General features: G+C 43.9%; 1 long non-coding RNA gene across 1 annotated transcript; it reads left to right on the top strand.

The window, feature by feature from the left end:
- The first annotated feature begins 4,653 nt into the window (after positions 1-4,653).
- On the top strand, positions 4,654-6,431 carry LOC104993962. The gene is made up of 3 exons (XR_825899.1): positions 4,654-4,679; positions 5,463-5,498; positions 6,366-6,431. It is a non-coding gene; the product is annotated as an uncharacterized LOC104993962 (long non-coding RNA).
- Positions 6,432-7,224: the final 793 nt, after the last annotated feature.

Raw genomic sequence — 7,224 nt, 5'->3', positions numbered from 1 at the left:
TCGTGCTGCGATTCATGGGGTCTCAAAGAGTCGGACACGACTGAGCGACTCAATTGACTGACTGACTGACAGTGTCTCTGCCCATAAGCGATATTTTAAAACAATGGCTAGTATGACTGGAAATTTAGGCCAGGCATCAGTTAAAGTGAAACATTATATTCTTCTATTTTATATGTAGATGGGCTTCCCTGGTGGCTCAGATGGTAAAGATTCTGCCTGCAATGCAGTAGATGGGGTTCCATCCGTGAGTCGGGAAGATCCCTGGAGAAGGGAATGGCCACCCACTCCAGTGTTCTTCCCTGGAGAATTCCATGGACAAAGGAGCCTGGAGGGCTACAGTCCGTGAAGTTGCACAGAGTCGGACACAAATGAGCAACTAACACTTTAACTTTTCATATATACTTACCTGCATTGCCAGCCAGATTCTTAACCACTTAGTCCACTAGGGAATCCCCAGATGTCTGGGTAGATTCTCAGGAGAAAGGGCTTGTCTCTGATGAGGCTGGTGTCCCTTCCCAAGTCCTCAGCATCCCCTTTTCACCTACAGCTTCCTGGTCTCTGTCTCCAATCCCTGCCCACAGTATGCCCTCCCGTGGTCCATGTTGAAGCTGGGGGCGTCAGGGACCCAGATGCCAGTCTTCAAGGGACTGAATAGGGTCAGAGCAGAGGGGAGGAGCAGCTCTTGTGAAGTCTTAAGAAAATGCACTATTGTGTTAGAGGACTTATCACTGTGGGATGTTTATGACCAAGATTTCCGTTTGCTTATGATTTACACATCCCAACTCTGCCTGCCTAACCAACAAGACTGATTTGAACCTGGAGACACATCACTAACATGATGGTAACAGTGTTCAGGAGACAAAGATTACCAGCTTGCCTTCCTGTACTGGTTCCTCCACTGCAGGAACCAGGACAAAATATAGAAACCGAAAGTTTGCTGTTACCGGCACCACACGAACGTTACCTTCCTGCCTGTGTGCCTCTTCGGTGGTTCTTTGTGACCCTTTGGACTGTGGCCCCCCAGGCTCCAATGTCCATGGCATTTCCCAGGCAAAAATGCTGTAGTGGCGTGCCATTTGCTACTCCAGGGGATCTTAGGCATCCAGAGACCAGACTCAAGTCCCCGGCGTGTCCTGCATTGCAGGCATATTCTTTACCCCTCAGCCATCCTGATAACGTGTACACTTCACCCTAAAGAAATAAAGAGCATCTGAACTCTCCTGTGGCCTCCTGCCTGTTTCTGTGCCGACTTCCTTCTCCTGGAGGGCTGAGACGCCAGGCAGGGGCAGACCAGGGAAGGGCCAGATTGTAACCAAGCAGGACCCACTGAGGCTTTCCCAGAAGAAACCCCCAGTCAAGTCCTCCACCAGCCTTTTGTCTGTAGAAAATCTTTCACCAAATAATCCATTTAGGGGCTTCCATGGTGGTCTGGTGGCTGAGACTCCACCAGTGAAATTCATGGGCTGAAGGTAGGATCCAGGTCGGGGAACAAAGATCCCTCATGCCTTCTGGCACAGATGGGGGAAACCAAAAATAAATTTCATCAGAGCAGTGAGAGGATCCTGAAGGGGAAAATGTCAAACAAGACAAAATACCAAACAAGCCATCAAACAAAGTCAAGGACTTTTCGTCCTCAAGGTCTCTTGATAATATTCTGTGCCTTATGCGTGAGCTATTTTGCAGTTACCGAAACCCCCACCAGGCTGAACAAGTGAACTGCTGTCCACAGCAGGTAGACCCCAGACTGGCTGGAACAAGAAGGTTGATGCTGCGGCCTCCCCACTGCCTCAACACCAGCCATGGCTCCATAAACACTAAAGACTCCACATACCCACTCCAGGCTGGCACTCACGGTCTTGGGGGCACTAGGCCAATGTGGGCCAATTTTCCTAGCAAAGCAGTAAAGCTCTTTCTTTCTACCTCACCCAAACTTCTTTCTTACAAACTTCACTTTGCCTTGGTGTGCAGAGGCTGAATTTGGGTAACAAATTTGGAGACCAGTGTGGGGTTGGCTTAGGGGTGACCCCCTGGGTGTCCCCTGGCTCCATCACACTCTCTAGATTTTTCCTCCACGCAGCCTCTTTCCAGAAGGTTGGAACGCTGGGAAGATTCCTTCAGAGGCCTGAATTCTGAGGACCCGTGTCAAGAAGGCTGAGCCCCAGTCATACTCGGTCCACCAAGCAGGCAGTGGGGACACCAAGGCAGTAGAGGAGGGAAGAGGAAGGGCCGCTCCAGAGGGTGGGGAGGCCACCTTCGCCTCAAGGATGTTCCTGTCTTCCTCCAGCTTGAATTTTGCTGCTCCAAGGAATTATTTTGAGGAAGGAGAAAGACAGCATCTTGGACATTGAGACATCTCAGCCAGCATCTGGGTGAATCCCCCACTGTGTATCCGAGGCTCCTTCAACGTGTCCATCTGAGGAACATTTGTTTCCATCTGGGGAACGTTGAGTGCCTGTCTGTTTAGTTTTCATGTTGGAAATTCCACCTGTGAGGTCTAAGGACTCAGGTCATGGACTTGGCAGGAATTGGAAACAGCCACTCTGAGCTTTATGCTTTCTGGTGTCCTCCGCCTCATATAAGATTTCCATCAGCTAATGAGGTCTGGTTTGCATTTTGCTCATGGGTGTCTGATCAAAAATGGGAAATGCTCCTTTGATTTCCTCTGATAACCTCCTAGGACACATTTTGCATGACTGGTGCAAAATGACCTACACGTTTAAACATATCAATAAAGACAAAATAGTTTAACACCATGTAGTCGCAATATTAGACTTTAGAGAAAATGGTTGAGACGAAACTCTTTTGAAATTTCAGAACTGGTTCTTTTTGCATGTGCAGTTGGAGAGAGATGGCTTGATGACACACTTTAGTTTTCTAGAACACTCACCCTGAGAGAACAAAGGTATTCTTAGGAGAAAAGTTGATGTTAAGCCTCACCATGTCCCTAAGTATTAATACAAACACAGCCCACATTGCCTGCGTTTCAGCCTTGGCTTATTTAGAAGAACTGAAACCGAGCCGGGAGACGGGTGGAAGGAGGAAAGAAAAAGACGCCTTTGGCCTCAAGTGTGAACATTTGACGGTTCTCTCTGTTTTTCATCAACTGACAAGTTTAATTGCAGGGCCTGATTCATGAAATGTAAAATGATGAAACAGATCTCTGCTCGTGTGTTTGTCTCCATGAGTGTCTTTGTCTTTAGAAAACATTCCTGAGGTTAACTTCTAAATGAGCTCTATTCCATTGACTCAAAGTACAATAAGCACTTACAAATGGAGTATTTCTGAGTCACAAAATCTGAGAAATGTCCAGTATTAAGTCTCTGTGTGGTACTGACATCAGTTTAGCTTCTTAACTGTGTCTGATTACTGGAGACACGAGACACCAACATTCTTTTCTGTACTTAGTTCTACTGCTAGTCACTAGGTCATACCTGTGGCAAAAGTTGTCAGCAAGAAAGTTCACTCACACTGATAACTGTCATAAATAACTGAGATAAATGGTGTATAAGCTTTTAGGTAAGCTCTTGAAAAGAATTACACTTTGTATTTTGGACTCTCAGGAATTTAAACCATTAGAGTTTTGTTAAATTAAATTCAATGATGAGAATTCATTGAAAATGTAAATCAATTTTAGATAAAACAGTGAAGCATTGAGTTCTGAACAAATCTATGTTTAATTACCTTTTCCTTTTATGAAAAAACACTAAACATTTTTGAATTTATTAAGTATATATCTCGTATGACAAAAAGAAAAACTGTGCCCTAAGATATGCATGTCTTATACTTATCAAATATACTGTTGATAAAAAAATTAAATTGCCTATTTCTTGATTTTCAGTTTTAAAGGATTGTGCTAATATGATATGATTTAATATCTACTAAAAATAAATGGAAGTTTCAGCCTCAGCATCAGTCCTTCCAATGAACACACAAGACTGGTCTCCTTTAGGATGGACTGGTTGGATCTCCTTGCAGTCCAAGGAGCTCTCAAGAGTCTTCTCCAACATCACAGTTCAAAAGCATCAATTCTTCAGCACTCAGCTTTCTTCACAGTCCAACTCTCACATCCATACATGACCACTGGTAAACCATAGCCTTGATTAGATGAACCTTTGTTGGCAAAGTACTGTCTCTGCTTTTTAATATGCTATCTAGGTTCGTCATAACTTTCCTTCCAAGGAGTAAGCATCTTTTGATTTCATGGCTGCAGTCACCATCTGCAGTGATTCTGTAGCCCCCCAAAATAAAGTCTCTCACTGCTTCCACTGTTTCCACATCTGTTTCCCATGAAGTGATGGAACCTGATGCCATGATCTTAGTTTTTGAATATTGCACTTTAAGCCAAATTTTCACTCTCCTCTTTAACTTTCATCAAGAGGCTCTTTAGTTTTTCTTTGCTTTCTGCCATAAGGGTGGTGTCATCTGCATATCTGAGGTTATTGATATTTCTCCCGGCAATCTTGATTCCAGCTTCTGCTTCTTCCAGCCCAGCATTTCTCATGATGTGACTTTAGCAAGAATTGTGTACATTTCAGGATTGATTATGATTAAATATAAGTTAATTAAGTAAATAACTTTTATTATTAATAGTAAGCTGCAACAATTCTGGAATTTGGTTTTCTCTCTCTGTTAACAGAACAAACTTTTTCTGGAATATGAGCTGCCTTGGAGAACAGATGGTAAGTCTCTTTCTCTAGCTAACTCCGAGTGTTCCAGAGGAACTGTGAGGCATCTCAGAGGGGAATATTAGATTAACTAGCATCACTGGTATGTTAAACACCATGGGGAGCATTATCAAGTGAATGAGAAGCCTTCTCAGATTATACTGGGATGGATATTATTATTAGAGATTTGCTAAAAAAAAAAAAAAATGGAATTCCTACGAACGTGGTAGGTCCCAATGTCATAATTAGGACATACCAGGGCATACCAAGTTCTGCTACCAAGTCATAATTCTGGTTATTGTAACCAAGTTTCTTAACCCATTACATTGTGCTCAGTTGTGTCACCATATCTTTCAGTCTTTAAGTCAGTCACACATAGTTATTATATATATATATTATATATATATATAAGTACATAGTTATTGTACTTGGATGGTTTTGCAAAAGGTCTTCATCTCCAAGAAGATTCATAGCAGAGACCATTTTGATGAGCACTGATGTCTGATCAGTTTCACACTATACCAGGCAACTAACTGGATAAGATATTTTAAAATCCCAATTAAAAAACCCTGCTGGTATTATAAAAGTGTTTAACAAAAGATGAAATACTGAGTCAACTTGTAAATATAGTTTTAAAGTTTATGGGGGTTTTTTTGCTCTGAAATATTATTGATCTGTTGGCTTTCTAGATAAAGCCCAGCCCTTCCCCTCAAGCTACTAATGATTGACAGCAATTGAATAAATGCCCTCTGTGAGTAAAACAGAAATATGTTACTTTTCTCTTGCTTGGTTTCTCAGAAGTTAGAGATGCTTAACTCTGAGCAGCCTTATCAGGTAAATAAAAATGACCGTCTCATGACATTTGCAATAATCTTCATATGTCGGGGCCCTTATGAAGAGAGAAATCGGCAAGCAAAATCAAATGGCAGGATTTGGGCCTGGACTTCCTGAGGTTAGAATGGTGTTGGTTCCTTGTCTTCTGGAATTCAGTCTGAGACTCTTTTTTGTACATGTGGTTTTATGATTTACTTATTTAGGCATTCTTGGAGGCTGGTCTTTGATGTAGCACATAGGCTCTTCATTGCTAGTGCGGGCTTTCTCTGGTTGCAACACTAATTCTGAGCGAGACAATTCAAGCTCTAGCCTCACAGCAAGGACCACTGGGACACGACATATTTATCAGATGGAAACACTCGAAAACTCATCTTGCTTGTGGCCCTCTATAATAGGAGGACTCTTTTGAAAAATATCACAAATCATTAATCATTATTCTCATTGTAATATGCTTTCATATTTTGCAAATGTTTGTCCAGGGGCTAGGACAAGGTGATCAAAGAGACAAATAATATTTCCTTAACACAAACTGTTGATGCTAACAAATCTTGGTACTTGAGATTATTTCCAGCTCTTGTGTCCTTTCCTCAAATCAGATAGGTTGACTCCCCTTGGAATTGTCGCCCAGAAGGAACTTATGAGGCCTTCGTAGATCCCCACCCACGTGCACCTGCCTTTGATCTATGAAAAACAACTTTAGTCAAGAATGTCTTTAATCATAGCAGTGAGAAAATACAGAAATAAAGGAAACTGTCAAAGAAGTCAAAATAATAATATCGTAGCAATTAAACAAACTCATGGACTGTTAGTTCTTCCTCAAGGGCTATCGATAATATTCGGAGCCAGGACCTTTGACCCCTTTTACAGAATCTGAAACCTCTGCCAGATGGAAGAAGTGAACGATGCCGCCCACAAGCAGGAAGACCTGAGACCGCCTGGAACCACAAGGGTGATGCTGCTGCTCCCCGAGACCTCATCACAGACCCAACAGAAGAGCGTCCTCGAGTTGATCAGGCTCTGCTCCTTGAACAATGTAAGACTCCTCAAACCCCTCCAGGACCAGACACACGGCCTTTCCTTTATTTTAATATTTTATTTATTTATCTATTTATTTGGCTGCCTTGGTTCTGATTTGCAGATGTAGGATAGTCCCTACCACTGATGGGATCTTGCTTGTAGCGCAAAGACTCATCAGCTGTGGGGCGAGGGCTCAGCTGCTCCTGGACTGTGAGATCTTAGATTCCCCACCAGGGATCGAACCCACGTCCACTGCATTTCAAGGTGGACTCTAAACCACTGGACACCCAGGGAAGTCCCAGGACACAGTCTTGAGGGCAATTTGCCTGTTTGGTCCCCCTTGTGTGGCAAAGCAGTAAAGCTAGTTTTTCCATTTCACTTAAAACTCTCTCTCTCTCAGATGTAACCTGGCCCCAGTACACGGAGGCCCAATTTTGGCAAGGAGATCTGGAGGGAAACCAGAAGCAATTGGAAGAACAGGGTCCTTGGGGCAGGAAGGCTGAGGGACCTGAATCCCAGTGGGGTGGAAGGCTGCGAGGTGCCAAACGGGACATTCCGGAGGGGAGCCCTGAGGACGCGTCCTGTGGGCAGCAGGGACGGCACCCCCGCCGACGGGCTCCTGATCTCAGCGGAGGGGCCAGAGGAACCCGGGCGGCCCCGAGAGGAGTCAGGGGCGCAGGGCTCGGGCGCCAGTCTTCTAGGGACAGAA

Source organism: Bison bison, unplaced genomic scaffold (assembly GCF_000754665.1).
Source record: "Bison bison bison isolate TAMUID 2011002044 unplaced genomic scaffold, Bison_UMD1.0 scf7180017849591, whole genome shotgun sequence".
Taxonomy (NCBI): Eukaryota; Metazoa; Chordata; class Mammalia; order Artiodactyla; family Bovidae; genus Bison; species Bison bison.
Note: the sequence above shows the minus strand (reverse complement) of the source record. Positions and strands in the feature narration are given on the sequence as shown.